Below are 22464 nucleotides of genomic sequence, written 5' to 3'. Positions count from 1 at the left end.
GTCCCGTAATCCTGTGTGACTTGGTCAATATATTTAAAGTCTCTGAGCCTCACAGTGTTCTCATGCATAAAAAGAGCCCGCCCTACCTTACTTTCAGAGTACAGCTAGAACAAGTGGAGACAGCAAACATGACAACTCACTACTACCAGTTTTCTTAGCACCTGGAAAAAGAATGTACAACTGCCAAGGTTGCTGGGAGGGAGACTCCCATCCCTGAAGGAAGAGAACTTAAATAAGAACTTTATTTTTCCTTCTATAAAAGTACAATTCCATAGTAGAGAAGTGTAAAAATCGAGTCGTTAGAAGCCATTTACTGAGTTTTAACTTTCTCTTTTTATCAAAGAAATGGATGGAGGTTGGACAGGAATGCTGGTACTCTAGATGTGAGAGATTTAAGAGCATCAGTTATGGAATCACACATACCTGAATTGGAGTCCCGCCTCTGTTTACAAGCATTGTTACCTTAGATGAGTGACTTAACCTCTCTGAGCCTCAGATCTCTTAGCTATAAAATGGAGAAAATAATAGCACCAGAAAATAATAATATGGGGCTATTGAGAAAATTAAGTGAGATGAGTGTAACAGTGCTTGGCACAAGGCCCAGCACACTGTAGTGCAAGATGAATGCTAGCTAGCGCTTTTTCTCTTATTCACAGTGGTCCCTACTCTTTCCCTTACCAACATTCCATTGTGAAAAATGTCAAATATACAGAAAAATTCAAAGAATTGTACAGTAAACACCTGTGCATGTTCCACCTAGATGGTACAGTTAGTATTTACTATACTTGCTTCAACGTATCTGTTCATCTTCAAGCATCCAAGACTGTAAGAAATTAAATAGCTGTTGTTTAAGCCACCCAGTCTGTGGTAGTTTGTTATGGTAGCCCTAGCAAACAAACAGAACCCTTAGGATTAGATGAAAATTGGAGTTATCAGTGTAAATTCATGGTTTTCAATATACATTAAAATAGATATAAAAATAAATGCAGATGTAAATGTGTGTGTATTGTATAACTGTGTATGTATGTTTGCATGTCTGTATATGCATTCATGTACTTCCCATCTCTGTTCCCAGCCATGTTCGCTGAGAGTCCCTGGGAGCAATGACGTCCCAAAAGCCATACGTTCCCCTAGTGTCCAGATCTTGCTTTCTAAATACCATTCTCCATTAAAAGGGCAGGGCAGGGAAAGTACAAGATGAGCCTGGAATATCTTTGTGTGCCAGAAAATAAGCAAGTGCCCAAAGAATGATACAACATGTCAAACAGACACAGAAGGAGCTGCCACTGGCCAAATCTGGGGCCATTATGATCCATTGAATGAAAGAGAAATCCGTGAGTCCATACATTAATAAATGGGGAGAATGGTAGAATGCTTCCATATGGCAGAATGCCAACTATATAAGGAATAATGGAGTGAGAAAAGCATCATCTCACAACCAGCAGAGTAATTCATCCAAGAATCATCAGTGGATGCTAGAACTTGTAGGAGGAGGTTTGACGAGGAACAAGGTATTTAGTTTCAAAGGACCGCGCCCCCCACCGCCACACAAAAAGCGTTTATTAATTACAAAGGTAAAGAGTCATTCTGTAGTAAAGAAGCTTGGCAGATACAGATACACCTTAATCAAGTTACCATCATCAGTAATGGGACAAATCGAAATCAGGTGCCACCTGACAAGATGCACCTAGAGGAGCAGCCCCTGTGAACTTCCTGCCCAAAATACAAAACTGAATCTAAACCTGAGGGGACATCAATCAAACCAAACTGAGGGACAGTTACAAAATAACTGGCCCATAGCCTTCAAAAGTATTAAGGTCATGAAAGTCAAGGAAGGACTGGGGAACAGTAGAAACAGTTCCAGATTGAAGGAGACTAGAAGATGTGACAATTAAGTGCATCACAAGATTCTGGACTCAATCCTTCTGTATAAAGGATGTCATTGAAACAACTGGTGAAACTTGAATAAGGTCTGAGGAGTAGATGTGAGTAATGTATCAATGTTAATTTACCAGTTTTTCGCTATGTATTATGGTTATTTAGGAGAGTGTCTTTGTAGGAAATACACATTCAAGTTTTGGGGAGTGACAGGGTATCAAGCCAGCAACTTATTCTCATATTGTTCAAGAGTAGTGAAGTTCTTTATACCGTATTTGTCATTTTTCTGTAGATTTGCAATTATTTAAAAATAAAAATTATCTATAGAAGATATACAGATGGCAAATAAGCATATGAAAAGATGTTTAACATAATTTGTCATTAGGGAAATGCAAACTAAAACAACAATGCAGGGACTTCCCTAGTGGCACACTGGTTAAGAATCTGCCTGCCAATGCAGGGGACATGGGTTTGAGCCCTGGTCTGGGAAGATCCCACATGCCACGGAGCAACTGAGCCCATGTGCCACAACTACTCAGCCCTTGTGCCACAACTACTGAAGCCCATGTGCCTAGAGCCCGTGCTCTACAACAAGAGAAGCCACTGCAATGAGAAGCCCGCACACCACAGTGAAGAGTAGCCCCCGCTTGACACAACTAGAGAAAGCCTGCACACAGCAACAAAGACCCGACACAGCCAAAAATAAATAAATTTATTTATTTTTTAAAAATGCAATATTGCTACACACATATTAGAATGGCTAAATTCCAAAACACTGACATTACCCATTGCTGGTGAGAAAACGTGAAGCAACAAGAACGTATATTGCTGGTGGGAATGCAAAACCGTGCAGCCACTTTGGAAGACCATTTGGCAGCTTCTTGCAAAGTGAAACATAGTCTTACCATACGACCCAGTCATACTCCTAGGTATTTATCCAACTGATTTGAAAACTACGTCCACACAAAAGTCTGTCCATGAATATTTATAGTAAATTGATTCATAGTTACCCCAAACTGAAGCAACCAAGATGTTCTTCAGTAAGTGAAAGGATAAACAGTGGTAAATCCATTCAATGCAATACTATTTAGTGATAAAAAGGAATTAGCCGTGCAAAAATATGGGTGAATATTAAATGTCTATTGCTAAGTGAAAGAAGCCACTCTTAACAGGGTACAGATTTTATGATTCCATTTATATGACATTTTAGAAAAGGCAAAACTGTAGAGACAGTAGACAGATCAGTGGTTGCCAGGGGTTTGGAGAGGGAGGAGACTTGACTAAGATGAAGCACAGATGATTTTTTTTTTTTTAAGGCAGTGAAGCTATTCTATATGATGCTATAATAATGGATGCTATGCATTTATCAAACTCATAGAACTTTACAGAACAAAGAATGAACTTTAATTTGTGTAAATTTAAAAAATCATTTAGGAGGTTGGAGAATCCCAGGATTGAATAACGACAGAGAATTTAACTGTATTACCAATGGATGAGGTAACTTCACTGAAGGGAGCAGGAGAGTAACTTTAGAAATGAGTGGAGACTTAGGACTAAAAGCAAAAGGAACTGTACGTAAGTACTGAACTCTAGTTGATATAGTGTTTCCCATAGGGGTAAGGGTTAACAATTGTAAAACTACTCAATATATATAACAATTACATAAATGGATGGTGGATGGTTGGAGCCAGGTTTCTCACTAATGGAGTGTTAGTTTACACATAAGCAATAGGAGGAGATTAGAATGATCCATGCAGTAATAGATTAGAGTTGGAGATATCAGTATGAACTCCCGTTTAGCTTAATATAGATAAATATGGCTACATATAGAAATATTTAGAGATATGTGTGTACACAAGTTAGTATACACACATATATTTTCTTGCTCTGTCATTTGAGAGGCCCTAGAAGCAATAAGACCCTGGTAGCAATGAATGCACCTATTGCCCAGATTTTGGTTTCTATTATCACGCTCCAATAAAAAGGATCCAGGGCTCCTTGGAGAAATGGCTGATTCTAGGACTGGGATATACAAGATGAGCCTGGAGCATCTTATAGTGTTAGAAAGTAAGGAAGTTTCCATAAAGGCAAAGTTATGGAGGTATGTCAGAGACACAGGGACCAACTGAAAGAGCTCCCAATGGCAAAACTGGAGAAATTTGTTCAACAATAACCTAGTATTAGATTTTAACTCAAAGTATAATTTAAAAATATCCATGAGTCCATACTAAATAAATAAATAAATAAATAAATAAATAATTAATATTTAATAATTAATATTAAATAAATAAATTATTTAATAAATAAATTATTAAATAACTAATTGGGGTAGAATAGACAAATCTTTCATGCAGAAGAATTCCAAATAATTTATGGCTGTACTCTGCCCTAAGAAGGTGGAGCACACTCATCCACTCCTTAAGCATCATGACTTCCTTCCAAAAAGCACCGTAGGGAAGGGGGTGGGGAGGAACCATACGGTGGAGAAACCTGACAAACAGTTCCTAGGCCTGGTTATCAAGGTCACAGTGAGAGCGCATATCCTAGATAGGATATGATGAGAAGGTACTTCACCTCTGTGATCTTCCTCTCCAAAACCCACAACCTAAGTCTAGTCATGAGGAAAACATCAGAAAAATTCCAACTGAGGGACAGTCTATAAAATACCCGACTTCAAATCTGTGAAGGTCGGGCTTCCCTGGTGGCGCAGTGGTTGAGAGTCCGCCTACCAAGGCAGGGGACACGGGTTCGTGCCCTGGTCCGGGAAGATCCCACATGCCGCGGAGCGGCTGGGCCCATGAGCCATGGCCGCTGGGCCTGCGCGCCCAGAGCCTGTGCTCCACAACGGGAGAGGCCACAACAGTGAGAGGCCCGCGTACCGCAAAAAAAAAAAAATCTGTGAAGGTCATCAAAAACAAGGCAAGTCAGAGAAACTGTAACAGGCAAGTGAAGCCTAAGGAGATATGACAACCAAATGTGATATGGTGTCTGGGATGGGATCCTGGGACAGAAAAAATGTTAGGTAAAAAATAAGGAAATCTAAATAAAGGATGGACTTTACTTAATCATGTATCAATATTGGTTTATTAATTGTGACAAACGTACCATATTGATGCAGGATGTTAATGACAGGGAAAACTGGGTGCGGGGTATACAGGAACTCTCTGCACAACCTTCACAACTTTTCTGTGAGCTAAAACTACTGGAAAATAAAAATGTATTAAAAATTATCTTTAGAATTTTAGAAAGCTCAATATTGCGATAGAGGAACAATCATTATTCAGGCCTGTCAGTTCTTATGGTCAATCAGCTGTACGTGTGCAACTCTAGTTAGAGGCTCTTGCTTCTAGGTGACGTTGTCTTCTGTTCAGGTTTTTGGACTAGTCAAGTGTACTGCCAGACAGATGGACTGATAGAAAATTTACAGTCTTTATCTCTAGAGTTTAAGATTGTTTGGGCAAGCATGCCAGAACACCTAATAAAACTCGTGGTTTGGATTGATGCTAGGAGTCCATTTGAAATGCCCCAAAATTGCTTTGGACCTCAGCTACAACAAGGAGACCTTTGGGAGGCCCTTTGCCCTTAAGAAACATTTTTTTAAATTAATAAACTTCACTTTTTAGAAAGCAGTTTTTGGTTTACAGAAAACATGAGTAGAAAGTGCAGAGTTCTCATATACTCCATTCCTCCCACACAAAGTTTCCCCTGTTTTAACATTGTATTTGTGTGGTACATTTGTTACAATTGATAAGCCAATATGGATACATTATTATTAATAATAGTTACATTGTTTACATTAAGGTTCTCCCTTTCTATGGGTTGTCACATCTCCACTATTATAGAATCATATAGAATATAGAATAGCTCCACTGACCTAAAAAACCCCCAACCCATTCTTCCCCTGAACCCTGAAAATCACCAATCTTTTTACATTTTCCCTAGTTTTGCCTTTTCCAAAATGTCATAGAGTTGGACTTTTATAGTATGTAACCTTTTTAGATTTTCTTCTTTCACTTAGAAATAAGCATTTAGGGCTTCCCTGGTGGCACAGTGGTTAAGAATCCGCCTACCAATGCAGGGGACAGGGGTTTGAGCCCTGGTCCGGGAGGATTCCACATGCCGCAAAGCAACTGAGCCCATGCGCCACAACTACTGAGCCTGCACTCTAGAGCCCGCGAGCCACAACTACTAAGCCCACATGCCACAACTACTGAAGCCCACGTGCCTAGAACCCATGCTCCGCAACAAGAGAAGCCACCTCAATGAGAAGCCCACACACCACCATGAAGAGTAGACCCCGCTCGCCACAACTAGAGAAAGCCTGAGTGCAGCAACAAAGACCCAACGTAGCCAAAGCTAAATAAATAAAATAAATAAATTTTAAAAAAAAAGAAATAAGCATTTAAGGTTCTTCCATGTCTTTCCATGGCTCCATAGTTCGCTGCTTTGTAGTGCTGTATAAATTCCATTGTGTGGATGTTTCACAGTTTATCCAGTCACCTATTGAAGGATATCTTGGTTACTTCCAAGTTTTGGCAATTATGAATAAAGCTGCTATAAACATTCGTGGGTGGACATAAGTTTTCAACTCATTTGAGTAAATACCAAGCAGCATAATTGCTGAATCATGTGGTAAGAGTACATTTAGTTAAGTAAGCTGCCGAACTGCTTTCCAAAATGGCTGTATGCACTATTTTGCATTCCCACCAGCAATGAATGAGAGTTCCTGTTTCTCCATATCCTCACCAGCATTTGGCATTGTCAGTGTTTTAGATCCTAGCCATTCTAATAGGTGTGTAAGTGGTATCTTATTGTTGGCTTAATTTGCAAGTCCCTGGTGAGCATATTTTCATATCTTCTTTTGCTATTTTTTGGTGAGGTGTCTGGTAAGATCTTTTGCCCATTTTTAAACTGGGTTGTTTATTTTCTTATTGTTGATTTTAAAGAGTTCTTTTGTATATTTTAGAGAGCAGTCTTCTATCAGATATGTTTTGCAAAAATTTTCTAGTCGGTTTTTTCACTCTCTTGACAGTGTCTTTCACAGAGCAGAAGTTTTTAACTTTAATGAACCTCAACTTATCAATTCTTTCTTTCATGGATCATGCTCTTGGTGCTAGATCTAAAAAGTCATTGCCAAACCCAAAGGGCACTAAGGTTTTTTCCTAGGTTATATTCTAAGGGTTTTATAGTTTTGTGTTTTATATTAAGGTCTATGAAGACCTAGGTTTTTTTGTTGTTGTTGTTGTTTTTGCGGTACACGGGCCTCTCACTGTTGTGGCCTCTCCCGTTGCGGAGCACAGGCTCCGGACGCGCAGGCCCAGCGGCCATGGCTCATGGGCCCAGCCGCTCCGCGGCATGTGGGATCTTCCCGGACCGGGGCACGAACCCGTGTCCCCTGCATCGGCAGGCGGACTCTCAACCACTGCGCCACCAGGGAAGCCCCAAGACCTAGTTTTAATTGCAAACCCCAAGGGGTGGAAATTGTCAACACCTGGAACACCTCACGTGGAAATAATAATAATTGAAGGCCAAGTTGCAGTTGAAAACACCCACGACAAGTGTGGCAGGTGAGATCTAATCCTCCTGGAAAGATGGCAAGTTCTTTCAGATAGAGGTGCCAGAGATTTCTCCCCTAAGGATATGCTGCTTCCCCTTCATGTTTCCTGACTCCTTTTCAGCCACGAGGGGAGTTAATCTTATCAGGGAAACAGGCAGGGACAGAAATATTCCTGCTTGCGAGCTGAGGATCACTTCCGTCCCCATCCTCAGTGTCATTCCCACCCCCACAGGACGGGCAGGAGAAGAGAAGGGAAATCCATCCTACCGCTTCAGGTGATGAGGAGCTGAGGAAAAAAGAAGGGGTGAACAAGAATTTCGAATTATTATTTGTTCGGGGTTAATTTTTTTCTGCTGCACTGTTGTTTCTTTGCGTCTGATTCCAAGAAAAGGACAGACTCCAAGGAGGGGCTCTGGAGAGATCACACTTCCGTACCCCTGCAGGACTACTTTGCTTGGAGGTGGGGCCCGGAAAGGGATGCTGCGGAGGCTGGCAACGGAGGCTGGAGGTTTGCAAGGAAAGTTTTTCTTGTGTATGTAAGGCTTGAGCAAAGACGTCCTGGGACGGGGGCTGGATCTTTTGATCTCCAAGGCAGCCCCAAACCTATTCAGGGAAAAATACACCCTCAGGGCTTCCCTGGTGGCACAGTGGTTGACAGTCCGCCTGCCGATGCAGGGGACATGGGTTCGTGCCCCGTTCCGGGAAGATCCCACATGCCGCGGAGCAGCTGGGCCCGTGAGCCATAGCCGCTGGGCCTGTGGAGCTTCTGGCTCAGGTGACCCTCTCCAAGGAGGAGATTCCAGAGCTCTCTGTTGAAATGTGCTAAGTCTGAAGTACCTTGGGGATGTCTGAAAAGCAATGTGTTTCTTGTAAAGCCCCAATAAGTGAGAGCAAGGGCTTCCTGTTTCCTGGGAGCACCCAGGGTTCTAGCTGGTAAGGGGCAAGCATGGAGATAAGTGGTCCAGCAAAGACACTTCTTCTTTACCAATCTTAGTATTAAAATCCCTCTGATGGTCCAATGCGCCTTGGGCCAAAGGCAGGAAAGAGTTCATGAAAAAACTAAAAATAATTCGCTTATTTCTTAGCTAGGCTGGCTGTGCTCAAGTCTTGGCAAAGGAAGAAGAAAAAAACAAAAAACAAAATAACTTGAGAGCAGAAATCCATGGCAACAAGCAACTTCTGTTTATGGATAGCATCCCAGGGAAACTGTCTGGCTGTGATAGAACAGAAGTGCATGTGAAGTCATACGTATCCATTTACTTTCCTCTGATTGAGCAAAAGAAAATTCATACCTGTTCTATCTATTCATGAGAAATACATTCTTATATTTTTGTTTGACAAGACATATGCCATATTGTTTCAGGAGTTTTGAACAAAGATGATAACATACCACCCTGATTGCTGACCTACATTGCAAACTGGCTTTCTATAGCCTGGGCTACCAAGAAGAAAGGGGGACAGGATGAAAGGGGTGGGTGTTCATAGGTGGAGGTTCTAATTTCTAATTAAAATTCCTGTCACTTTTTCACTAAACTGTTGACTGCCCTCCTTGATTCTCTTTTTAAATTATAACTGGTTTCAGACATACAGAAAAGCAAAGTGATCCACATTCCATGATCTCTAAATATTTTAAACACATTTTAGAATCTCTTTCAGTTTGTTCTATTATTTCCAGTTCCTGGAATGTCAGTTTCTCTGTTGGAGCAGACTCTCTCTCGTGGTGGTTTGTAATTTATTATTGTGAACTCAACTTCAGCAGGGGTTCCTTTGGGAGTCTCATGTGCCTTGATTGCAAAACCAACATAACTGGAAGTGGTGTGACCCTCCCATCTAAGACCCTGAAGCTCTGTTCTTATTTCTGACGGGGCCCACTCTCAGGATCCAGTAAAGAGTTCACTACAGATGTATGTGTCTCAGAGAGCTGCACCCCACAGGTGACCACGTGTGCTTCTGAAGTCATCTCCCCTGCACTTGGCACTGGTGCCTGTCCTGAAAGACACTCCTTTCCATGAATAAGGACATTCACATTTCACATCTTCCGCTTCCTCCTGTCGGGGCTTCTGGCCAATCAACACTTTTATCCATCAATATTCCTCCCAAGCTAAAGAAATGCCTCTCACACCATAGAGGCAAATAGGAGCTGCTTTATGGATTTTGCTGGCACTGTCCATATTCCTGTTTTACAGTCTGGAAGTTGTAAACAATTAGAAAACCATGCTCCAAAGGAGTGTGACTAGAAGGGAAACTCTTTACTATGCTAATTTATCTTCCCTTCCATAGACTCACAGAATAGTCTGACTTTATCCATAACACACCACACTCTCTCTGGCTGCCGTGGGGGAGTCAGCCAAGCAAGACTGAAGAGATGGATGACAGGGAGATGGATGAGGGAAGGACCACCAGAAGCCTTGGAACCTGGAATGGGAGGCAAGAAATGAGGAGAATGAACAAGAATGGCCATTCTTGATTAGGGGAGGATGAATATGGAAGTCTAGAAGAGGAACGTTCCAGGGAAGCCAGAGCAGCGGGACAGAGGAGGGGAGGGCAGAGATGGGAACAAGGCTCTGGGCAGGTGTGCAGTGTGGGGTGGGAGCCCAGGAGGCAGGCAGGTGTCCTTTAGATGATGCAAGAGGTCAACGCTCTGAGGCCACATTATCTGACAAGCAGGGTTCGGGCTTTGGCCAGAAGGTTACCATCATTTTGGCCCCTCCATGGTGGGGAACCCTCAGGTTCTGACTCCACTGTTCCCACCCCCATCAACCCTGCTGACGCAGTGTATCACATGAGGGGGAGGCCTCGAAATGGAAGACATTTCCGGCTCAGTGATACAGCGCCTTAGGAAAACTGGTACCAAGCCAGGGTCCCTGGGCCTGCTCTGCTCAACCAGTATTCCCTCTTAAGGATGCTTAAACCTCTTGGACCACTTAGGTGAAATGAGAGCTCCTGCCTACAGGGGTGGGGCCAGAAGAAGGAGGGGGAGCAAAATCCCAGAGACAGGAACAGTGGTGGGGCGACAGAGCCACATGAGGGCCTGTTACCCAAAAAGGACTCTGCCTGTAGCACAAACTGCAGGATGGGGTATCTGTAATCAGGACCAGGTGACTGGGGGCAGGGGGCACCTGACACACACACCCACCCCTGAGGATACCTAGATTTGGGGATAGGAGGCGAGACTTTCAGAACCAGTTTTGAGCCCTCAGGTTCTAATCAATTTTCCAAGTACTGAACACATTCAAATGGTGAGGTTTTCACCCTGGGCCAGGGGCTGCACATGGTTTAAGTGCACATTACATCTCAATGCACGCCTGTGGCCGGCTCCCGGTTACTCCCCAGGATCTAACGAACACGTGCCCGCCGTTCATCTGTTTCTCAGCGAGTATTCACAGAGAGTCTTCCAAGTTGCGGGAGTGGTTCCAAACGCAAAGGGTCAGTGTGAATGGGACAGACCAAGACGCTGACCAATCTGTCCTCATGAGATTCACATTCAGGCAGGGAGAGATAATAGAACAATAAATAAACAAGATACCTTCAGAGAACAAAGAGTGCTATAAAGAAAATAATACATGTTAATGGTATATAAAGTGACTGGGGCAGGTGCGGGAGGTGCGACACAGCTGGTGATGGGAAAAGCACCTCTCACAAGGTGGGTTTGAGCTGTGATCGGAATGACAAGGAGAAGCTAACCAAGAAGATCAGAGGGAAGAAGTTTCCAGGCAGGGAAATCGCAAGTGCAAAGGCCCTGGGGCAGGAAAGGGCTTGAGCAGTTCCAAGAGCGGAAGAGACCAGGGTGGCTGAAGCCTTTGGGAAGGAGAGTGGGACAGAGAGGAGAGGCAGGCCTCGGGCCACGTTAACAGCTGAAGTCTATTCTGAGCGCAGTGGGAAACCCTTAGAGGGTTTGAGGTTGGGGCGTGACATGCCAAATCATCTTTTAAAAAGTCCCCTCTGGCTGGGTGTGGAGAATGGTTCTGGAGGACAACAGAATGACAGGGTGCCAGTGGAGACTATCACATTTGTCCAGGTGACCAGGGATGGAGCCCTGAGCTAGGATGGCAAGGGGAGATACACAGTGCGAGCTGGTAAAGAAACCTGTTGCACATGGTTTGACCTACTACTTCCCAAACTGTCTTGAAGATGGAACCCTTTTATCCTGTATCCTATTCCTGTAGCATGGGTGTTTTCCGTTGGAAAATATGGCTGTTTGCTCTGCCCATTTCAGCTAAATTTTCATTCATGAAAGCCATCTTCTTTGTTGGTTTTGCCCCTGCCAGTTGGTCTGGGTGTGAAATTATACTATATCTACTTGACTGCACAAGTCAATTAGTCCAGAATCTTGGGGCGCGTAGGCACTGCTTCTTCTGAATTTCTTAACAGAAGGGTTCAGAAAAGAATTTAGAAGACTACCCAACCCCCGACTCAAACATTCATCGTTCACTGATACAGGTTTCTGATGACGGTCCCTGCCCATGAGCAGACTCCTATCTCTGCACTCAGGTATTTTAGATGCCTGTAGGATCAGCAGAACTCTGCAAAAGTAACATTCCCACGAAGGTTAAACAGTGACTTGAAGAGCAAATTATACACTTTTAAAATGCAGGCCATTATTCTAATCAGAATAATTACTAATAGTATATGTGCCAAGACAAAGGTGAAATTCAAGAGATGCAATTTGCCTGTGGTGGGATCAGTTATCATACCTCACTGCCATGCACTTCCTTCGTTACCAGGAGCAATAGATTTTGCACTAAAGATTCTCACCTAAATCCTACTGTTATACATTATCTGCAAAACATGACACGAATGTAAGCATCTTTGAAAACACATGTACACATGTTAATAGTGGGAAAATAAACTCAACTGAAATCAGCAAAGTCGCCGCTCTTCAGGGAGTGATCAAAAGGTAACAGCAAATAAAGATGCAGAGGCATCTTCCACAGTCAAGATGCTTTACCATCCCACACTGTGGCTGGGACTAATGCCTGATGATGCCAAGGGCTCCTGGGATGGCAGTTCAACGGATTCTGGCTCCAGGCTCAGATCTGCTGCTGAGCCTGAGGACACATTTTAAAGCCCATCCTGACTGCACACAAAACACATCTCACGCTTCCAGATTGCCATTGTATTTGGGAATTAAATCAATTGCTTCAAACTGTAATCCTTGGATATACCATAACAGAAATATCTTGAAATATGCTGTGCTCACATTACTGGGACCTGCTAGAATGTATACATTAAAACCCAATGATGACAACTGGGAAAGCCCACTGAGTTCGGCCCCAACCTGTGAGATTACACTCTTGTTCTGTAAATAAATGGACAGGACCAAGGAGATGTTTTTTGTTGTTTTTTGATGCATTTCAAAGGCCAAACAGAAGGAAATGCTTAGTCATGAGACATGAAGAAATCATGCACATTCACACAGGCCGGGCTCACCTCCCCACTTGCGGAAAGAGCTCAAGTGAGTTCACCTCGTGGCCTTTCAAGGGCTGGAAGCTACTGATGCTATTCGGTTCTCTGCCTTTGCCTCAGCTGAGCCAGCTTGTCTCTGCATCTGTGGCAAAGAAAGAAAGTTGTCCTCCACATTCTAAGAACACACGTGTACTTGTGACCCATGGGGGAACACAGCCTCAGCACGCACTTTCCTGAGACTTTTGCAGCAGGACAAAACTGTGGGGGTTTTTTTTGCTGTTGTTGTTCTTTTAATAAATTTATTTATGTACTTATTTTGGCTGAGTTGGGTCTTTGTTGCTACATGCAGGCTTTCTCTAGTTGCAGGGAGTGGGGGCTACTCTTCGTTGCGGTGTGCAAGCTTCTTATTGCGGTGCCTTCTCTTGTTGTGGAGCACGGGCTCTAGGCGTGCGGGCTTCAATAGTTGTGGCACGTGGGCTCAGTAGTTATGGCTCGCGGGCTGTAGAGCGCAGGCTCAGTAGTTGTCGCGCACGGGCTTAGTTGCTCCGTGGCATGTGGGATCTTCCCGGAGCAGGGCTCGAACCCGTGTTCCCTGCATTGGCAGGTGGATTCTTAACCACTGCGCCACGAGGGAAGCCCCAAAACAGTGGTTTAACTGAGACTTCTCATGTGATTTTAGGTCGTAACTCTTAACGATGGTTTTCACTTCTGGAAACATTGGTGCTTTTATAAGAATTCTGTTAGCAGTTGCATCACAGAGAGATGCTAGCAGGCCAACCATGGGATCAAGCTTCGTTTGCTGGCACATCTCAACTTATCCCCTCCCCGGGTTTCCTCCTCTACTCCTGGAACCTCAGGTGTCTAGGAGCCAAAGAGGACTCTCGTGGGTTGGTTGAGAGTCAAGCTTTCCCTAGGGACTGGCACGACGAGGAGCTGAAGTGTCTATAAGGATACATTCAGGTGCTCGGGCGGGGACAGGGGTAACCACTGTCTGCGTCCTAAGCAGGTGCCAGCCCCACTGCCTGGATCGCTCAGGGGGGCCGACACAGAGCCAGCTCAGGGTGGCTGGATGCAGGTGGAGAAGGGGAGGTGTGGGCGATGATGGGGTGTTGTGGGGCATAGCGTGGGTAGCAGCTGATACACAGGTGCTGAGAAGGATGAGTCCCAGGGAAGCTGGCCTGGCTGCAGAGGGGACAGAGGGTGTAGTGGGCTCCAAGGCTGGGCTTAGGGATGCTCAGAGAAACCCGAGACGGTGCTAGTAGCAGACAGCCGGAAGACCACCGCCCAGAAGGAAACATGTTGCTATTACACAGAATAAGACTCTGGAAGGGCAAGGCCAACAACTCATCTCAATGGCACGGCCGCACCCTGACCGCAGATAAAGGTAGCAAATCATTCCTAACAGCGGCAGTTCAAGAAACTGAGGTGGGGCTGGCGGCCAAATAGGAGGCTGTCTCACCCTCCCTGTGGCCCCTACATTGCCATCAAGGGAGGTGGGTGGGAAGCGGTCTTCCTGACTAATCTCCCTCCCCGCAAATGCAGGAGGATCACGTTCCAGGCCTCTGTGGCTGGGCTTCAGCCCTCTCCCTCAAGCAGTGCCGCCAGGGGCCTCAGCAGGCTCAGACACACTGCAGCTGGCTCCAGCCTGAATCAGAAACTCCAGCCCTGACCCTGAGGATGGCTGGGGCGTTAAGTGGGAGCTCAAGGCAAGGTCTGGACCCAGTTTCTTCAGTAAGAATTGTTTACACTGAAGCTTTCTCAGGCTTCACAATCTAAAGCTTAGCACGGAGATCAAACTCAGTGATTTAAAAAAAAAAAAAAAGAAGAAGAAGAAAGGAAGAAACTTCTGAAACGTCTTTCTGGCAAATAACACTTTTTATCTGCAGGTTTACAACTTCCAGGGATGTTCCGAATTCAGCCCACAAGGGTGCTGAGTGCAGCTCCAACCACAGACATCCTCAGAACTCAGGACCTGGACAAAGGAAAGGGGGACCCCCCGGAAGTGTCCTTGGGGCGGAGACAAAGTCCACAAGCCCTTTCTCCACCGGCAGCTCATGGCCGGTTTTCATCTGGAATATCTTTGGCCCACATCCAGATTAAATGCCAGTTAGAAAGCTCTGGCCACTCGCTCTTTCTGGGCAGACGGCAACAGAGGTGAGCTCTAATCATTTACAAAGGTCACGATCGGGAGCCAGCCCCGGAGCGGTCATTTAAAATTCGATTGATCCCTATTTGTAGTCAAGGAAAGAAAATGGGCACTTGGACTGTATTGTAATTACGGGGCTTCCAGGCAACCGTAAATAGATGTGCAATCTTGATACTGGCAAATACCTGGGAGAAGAAATTATGACTCTGGTAGAGCACGTTGCTAGGAAAGGTTGAAGATAAAATTGCGCATAAAAAAAAATCAATCATCTTTTAGCTAATTTGCCCTGCTCACCACCCATCAGGGTTATCATAATTGTCAGATGTGTGCTGAATATATTAAGATGAGGGTCTACTTGTTAAAAATGATCACCTAGAAAGCAAAGGCCTCAAATGGCAGTGGGGACCCTGGAGAGCTGACACTGGGGTCTGGGTGGGTCCGGGGGCCTTGAGTACAAAGGAGGGGCCTCTTGCTGAGAGACAGGGAAGTAGGGGAACCAGCATCAGCTCTCATGTCTGAGATGCCCCCCGCCATGGGCACAGCAAACACCAGCCCCATGCCCACCCTGCTGATGACTGGGGATAAAGACATCTGGAAGGAGGAAGGTCTGCTTGTCCTGTGAGTGGCAGTAGGAGAGTGAGTAGCTGGCACATTCTGTGCTGCTTGGTTACAGAGGACTGGGCCTGGCACTTTGACATCCATAACCTTAACCCTCACTACGACCCACCGGAGATAAGTATTATTAGCCCCCTTTACTGATGGGAAAACGGAGGCAGGGCGAGGTTCAGAAATGTGACCGAGGTCACATGGAGGCAAGTGGCTGAGCGGTGTCCAGAGTCAGCTGGAGGCAGAGACCAGGGTATCTGGGTGCCTCACCCCACTCCGGTCAAGGTTGCCCTAGCACCTCTGAAAGAGCTGAGGGCAGGGACTGGCTGCACCCACTCTCCAAGTCTGCCTCTGCCTCTGTTCCACACCCCTGGAGAATCTCTCTCTCGCTTTGCCTCTCTAGGAACCTACAAGGCACCGAGCATAAAATGATACTGGTGGGAATTCCCTGGCAGTTCAGTGGTTAGCATGGCATGCTTTCACTGCCAAGGGCCCAGGTTCAACCCCTGGTTGGGGAGTGCAGCCGAAAAAAACCCCAAAAAACCCACATGATATTGGCTGGACAGCAAACATTCCCCACGGAGGCTGGAGGGCCTTCTGTCTTTCTTCCGAGCTGAGTCTACCTTATGAGAAGCAAGGCTGCTACGGTCTGGAGAGTTTGTTTCTGCTTGGGGATGGTCTCTAACATCTGCCCCCTCTCGTCAATCCCACCTTCTAAGGTCAGTGTGCACAGTGCCTTGGCATCCCAGGAGCTCCGTGATGGCTGCCAGTGGGATGAGCAGTGCCTCGCTCAGGAGTGAGGTATATTAAACCAAGATAGCCCCTTCTCCATGTGGAATCAACAGTTCTAGGACACAGGTGGTAGGCTGGGTGCTGAGGAAAGGGCACGCCTGTCAGCCAGGTGAAGGTATCAAATGGAGAGCCTTTCTGAAATTGACCAGCCACTGCGGGGTAAACCTCTGTAAGGGCTCAATATCGTACCCAAGTAATGCTACTTCTAAAAATCTATTCCAGGGAAAATTTCAGGGAGTAGATAGAGATTTATGCACATTGATCACAGTGTTGTACATAATGTGAAAAATTGTGAAGAGCTTAAATAGCCAACATTTGGGATTGATCAAGTGAATTATGGCATCTGCATATGGCATTATAGTGTTTTATATAGAGTTTCTCGTGATATGGGGAAATGTTTATGACATAAAGCTACACAACCACAACAACAAAAACCAAAGTATCAAATCATAGAAAACCTTACAATGAAAAATTCATAGATAACTATGAGGATTATGGGTGATGTGGTTCTGCTTTCATATACTTTAGTTCTTTTCAAAATTGTCTACATTTAGTTATCATCCTCCACGGGTGGCTGGCGTCCAGGCCTGGGCTAGGGTCCAGCCAGGCCACAGCGACCCCGGGAAGTCCAATTTGGGTTCATCGGAAGGTGCTTTTCTTCCTCTAATTTTTTTTTTTTTTTTTTTGCGGTACACGGCCATCTCACTGCCGTGGCCTCTCCCGTTGCGGAGCACACGCTCCGGACGCGCAGGCTCAGCGGCCATGGCTCACGGGCCCAGCCGCTCCGCAGCATGTGGGATCCTCCCGGACCGGGGCACGAACCCATGTCCCCTGCACCGGCAGGCGGACTCTCAACCGCTGCACCACCAGGGAAGCCCTCTTGCTCATGTTTAATGTGGTAAAATGCACATAGCATAAAATATGTCATCTTAACCATTTCTAAGGGTACAATTCAGTGGCATTAGGTACATCCACACTGCTGTGAAGCCATTACTGCTATCCATTTCTAGAACTATTTTATCATCCCAAACAGAAACTGTGTCCACTGAACAATAACTTTCTCTTCCTCCCTCCTCCCAGCCCCTGGGAACCTCTATTCTACTTTCTGTCTCTATGGATTTGCCTGTTCTAGGCACCTCATACAATACTTGTCCCTTAGTTTCTGGCTTCTTTCACTTAGCATGATGTGTCTTCAGGGTTTATCTAAACTGGCACACCTACCCTGCCCTTACTTCCATTTAGTCCTCATTGAACTCAGGACGGGAGGGGTTGTTCCCATTCCACAGCTGAAAGAACTGAGGCTCACAAGGGTAGAGTGGGGACTTTGACTGAGTCCATCACTTGCTGCTGGCACCAGGACACCTGCCATCAGTGGTCCAGAGTCAGACAAGGAGCGGTGATCTGGCCTCTTTGCCGCAAATACCTATGCTGAACTTAAGTGACTGCGTATCTTCCTCACCAAAACCAGAGAATAAAAGGGACAGACATTCTCCCCAAATACTTTCTGGAGGTCAGTAGGGTCTGGCACAAGAATCCCACCCTTTGTGGGCAGCGGGTCTCTAGCCGGACCCTTCCCAAAGCACAGCTCTGCACCTGGCTCTCCAACCTTCCTCCCCACCCTTGGGCGTAAGGTGAGCAGACACCCTCCCTCCCCATCTGCCGCCCTTCCCCTGCAGCATCTCCAGACTGAGGAAAGAGCCTGGGTGCAGTCCCGCTGGGAACCATCTCACATTCTCCCTCCACATCTGTCCTCAAGAGGGATGTGGTGAGGGCTGTGGCAGCAGGGTCTAGCTGTCCCAGGAACAGGTCTTCTCTCAGCGCTGGCCTTTTGCTCCTGCCCTGAGCTTTCGCACTCTGAAAGCTACATTCCAGTCACCGGCAGATTGTGAAAAGTCTACCTCTATTAACGGTACATTTTCCAGTATGGAGGTTTCTCAAAAAACTAAAAATAGAACTACCAAATGATCCAGCAATTCCACTCCTGGGTATATATGTGAAGAAAACCAAAAACCCCTTATTTGAAAGATACATGCATCCCTATGTTCATAGCAGCATTATTTACAATAGCCAAGATATGGAAGCAGCCTAAGTGTCCATCAACAGATGAATGAATAAAGAAGATGTGATACATACACACACACACACACACACACAATGGAATACTACTCAGCCATAAAAAGAATGAAATTTTGCCATTTGCAGCAATATGGGTACACTTGGAGGGCATTATGCTAAGTGAAATAATTCAGACAGAGAAAGACAAATACTGTATGATATCACTTATATGCAGAATCTAAAAAATACAACAAACTAGTGAATATAACGAAAAGTAAACAAACTCACAGATATAGAGAACAAACTAGTGGTTACCAGTGGGGAGAGGGAAGCGGGGAGGGGCAATATAGGGGTAGGGGAGTAAGAGGTACAAACTATTAGGTACAAAACAAGCTACAAGGATATATTGTACAACATGGGGAATATAGCCAATATTTTATAATAACTATAAATGGAGCATAACCTTTAAAAATTGTGAATCACTATATTGTACACCTGTAACTTATATCATATTGTACAACTATACTTCAATTTAAAAACAAAAGTTCGCTTTCCACAACCCAATCACAACAGCTCATTAACTGATGGAGTCCTCCTAAACAAGTCTAATACCTGCCAACAACACACACCTCATAGAATACATTGACTGATGCCAGGCAATTATCAAGTTTCTTCTGTATTTAATACAACACATTGCATCGTTACTGTGGCACAATCACCTTAGAAGATGGTAATTTTTGTCCTTCTGTGTATCATTTTGATCCTAGGACATCCAGACAGGCCTTTCCCTGCAATGCCCGTCTTTGCCAAATCTCTCCCACCGTCCCCAGCTTGGACCACCATGGGGCCTCTTCACTAGCTTCCCTGCCTTTGCTCTTGCCCTCTTTGAGTCCATTTTCCCCACAAATGCCAGAGTGACCTTTTAAATACGTAAATCAGATAATGTCATTCCTTGCTTCAGAAGTTCCAATGGTTGCACACGGCAACTAGCCTCACCTCAAGCCCCCTATGGCCTACTGATGGTGCCCTGAGTGGTGTCACCCAGCAGCCTCCTGGCCTTGTCCCCTCCAGGCACACGGCTTCCCCCTCTCCCTTGAACACCCACCCCAGGGCCTTTGCACTGGCACATCCTCCCCCAGTTCTCTGCCCAGCTGGGTCCTTCCCATCCCCTGCAGTCACAGCAGTTGTCACCTCCTCAGAGAGGCCTTCCCTAACTAGTCCAGCTGAAGTAGCCCTGTCACTCGCTATCACATCACCCTGATTTATTTCTTCATGCTTCTTAATCAGTATCTGAAATTATTTTATTTGTGTTACATGTTTACAGCATCTGAAATTATTGTGCTTTTTATTACATGTTTACTCTCCGAGGACAGAAGCTTAGTGTGTGTTGATAATGGTCACATCTCCAGGGACTATCATGGATTAGGCACTCAGTAATGCTTGTTGACTGACTGACAGAATAATTTTTTTTTTAAGTTCTCCTTTTACTCCAACTCTCCCTCAGCCCCTGTCTTACGGTTCTCCTTGAAGGGACCGTCCTCGGCTATAGGCTCCACTTCACCACCCCCCCACTCACGCCCGCACCACTGCCGTTAGATTTCGTCCCTCTGCTCCTCTGCAGCTGGTCTCACCAAGATCACCTCACCCGCTCCAGGGCCCCTCAGTCCTGCCCCAGCTCAACCTACCTGTGTGCCCCGGCGTGCGCAAACCCAACCCACTGCTGACTACACTCTGTGTCCCCCCCCCCCACTCCTCTTACGTGATCCCCTACTCCCCCACTTGCCCGAGCAGGAAACTCAGGAGCCTGGGGCAGACACTTTCTGTGTCCTAGCCGCATCCCTGGGCACACCTGATTTCAGCACAGCAATTGTGAATGGTCCCAGGCACACGGCCTGGGTCCCACATCGAAGGCACCCCTCAGCATCCATCAGATTTTTCAGTGGCCACAGGAGGCCACTCAACAGGAGATAGTGTGTCAACTTGACCGGGCCATGGAATGTCCAGATATTTGGTCAAACATTATCCTGGGTGTGTCTGTGAGGGTGTTTCTGGATGAAGTTAACACTTGAACTGCTAGACTGAGTAAAGCAGGTGGCCCTCCGCAGTGTGGGCAGCCCTCATCCAGTCTGTTGAAGGTCTGAATGGAACAAAAAGGCGGACCCTCCTGAGAGTGAGAGAGAATTCCTCCTGCCTGTTTGAGTTGGGAACATCAGGTTTTTCCTGCCTTTTCTTAAATTGAAACATCAGCTCTTCCTGGGTCTTGAGGCTGCTGGTCTTCAGTGGTCTTCTACCCCAGTGGCTGTCCTGGGCTCCAGCTGGCTGACTGCAGATCTTGGGGCTTGTCAGCCTCCATAATCACATGAGCCAGTTCATCATAAAATACGTCTCTCTCTCTCCCTGTTTATTTATTTTTGTTACATTTAACAAATATATAGAGACATTATATATATATATATGTACGTATGAGAGAGTTACTGTGATGAATGTTTAATATATTTAGATGAAACATAATGAATATACAGCTCATTTGTTCTGTTTCTCTGGAAAACCCTAATACAGGCAACCGTCAACCACTGGGAGATGGGCGCTAGTTGATAGGTGCCCCAGCTTCCTGTCCTTCTGAGGGACGATTCAGAGGAGTATTCTACATGGTTCCTCTGCCCACTGCAGTCACCAACTCACTCACGCACCTTCACAGGAGTCTCCTCCTTCCCTGTGCCCTCCCTCTGCTTCCTGGGCCTGCTCCTGTACCTCTAGCTGAGTCTCAGGCTTGATTTCAGCAGGACTCAGCCAGGGGACCTCCTAGATGCCTCCCATCCCCACAGCAAATACATCCACTCAGTCTCCAGACTGGTAGGCTCTACCCCTAAGGCCCTCTGACACTGTCTGTATTAGTTTCCTGTGACCACCGTAACAAGTCACCACAAATCTTGGGCACGGGGTCTGGGGGTGGGGGGGAGGAGGTTAAAAAGAACAGAAATGTATTCTCTCACGGTTCTGGAGTGGAAGTTAGAAATCAGTATCCCTGGGCTGAAGCCAAGGTGTCAGCAGGGGCACACTCCTTCCCCAGGCTCCAGGAAAGAATCTGGTCCGTGCCTCTTATTGTGGCTGCTGACATTCCTTAGCTTGCGGCCACATCCCTCCTGCCCTTGCTTCTATGGTCCCGTTGCCTCCTTTTCTACCTGTGTCAAATCTCTCCCTGCCTCCTTCTTATAAGTAGACATGTAACTGGCATTTGCGGCCCACCTGGATAATCCAGGATAACCTCCCATCTCAAAATCCTTAATTTAATCAGGCCTGCAAAGTCTCTCTTTCTCTCTCTCCTACATAAGGTAATGTTCACAGGTTCCAGGGATTAGAATCTGATATCTTTGGCGGGGGGCATTTTTCACCCTCTACAAGTCTCCCCATCATTCTTCCCATGAACTATTATGAACAGCCTCCTGTCCAGCCCCACCAAATCCATTCTCCAGGCTATAATCAGAGACACTTTTCTAAAGGCAAACCTGCTCAGGTAGCTCCGCACTCACAGCCCTGGAAGGCTTTCTTTTGCCTGCAGGACAGGGTGCCCATTGTGGAGCCAAGGCCCCACCCACCTCTGCACTGCCCCTCGCAGCTCCAGGCTCAGACACCTTGGGGACCAGGACTGCTGTCAGGAGGGAATGCGGATGCCAGAATTTTTAGAAAACCCAAAAATCCAGGTTTGGCTCGGTTTGGTTTTGAATGTGAAACCGCTCAGTGTTTAAATGTTGGCAGCTAATTTAAAAAGAAAATGTAACACATCGCAGGCCACCCAAAGCAGTCTTCAAGCTGTCCCCTTTCAACCTCTGCCCAGCAGCTGCAGGACGTGCTCCTTTCTGGCCTCAGGCATCTCCTGATCTCCCCGCTTTGCTGGAAGCACTCCCCTGACCACCCCAATACACTCCTTGTCTGACTATCCCCTGCTCTCCTTCTGGTGGACTAACTCCTGTCATAGCTCACAATCCTCCTCCAGGGTTGGTGCCCGCCCATGGGACTCTGTCTC

This window comes from Delphinapterus leucas, chromosome 20, assembly GCF_059928025.1.
Source record: "Delphinapterus leucas isolate spDelLeu-1000000601 "Yukka" chromosome 20, BTC_Dleu_Yukka2, whole genome shotgun sequence".
Lineage (NCBI taxonomy): Eukaryota > Metazoa > Chordata > Mammalia > Artiodactyla > Monodontidae > Delphinapterus > Delphinapterus leucas.
Note: the sequence above shows the minus strand (reverse complement) of the source record.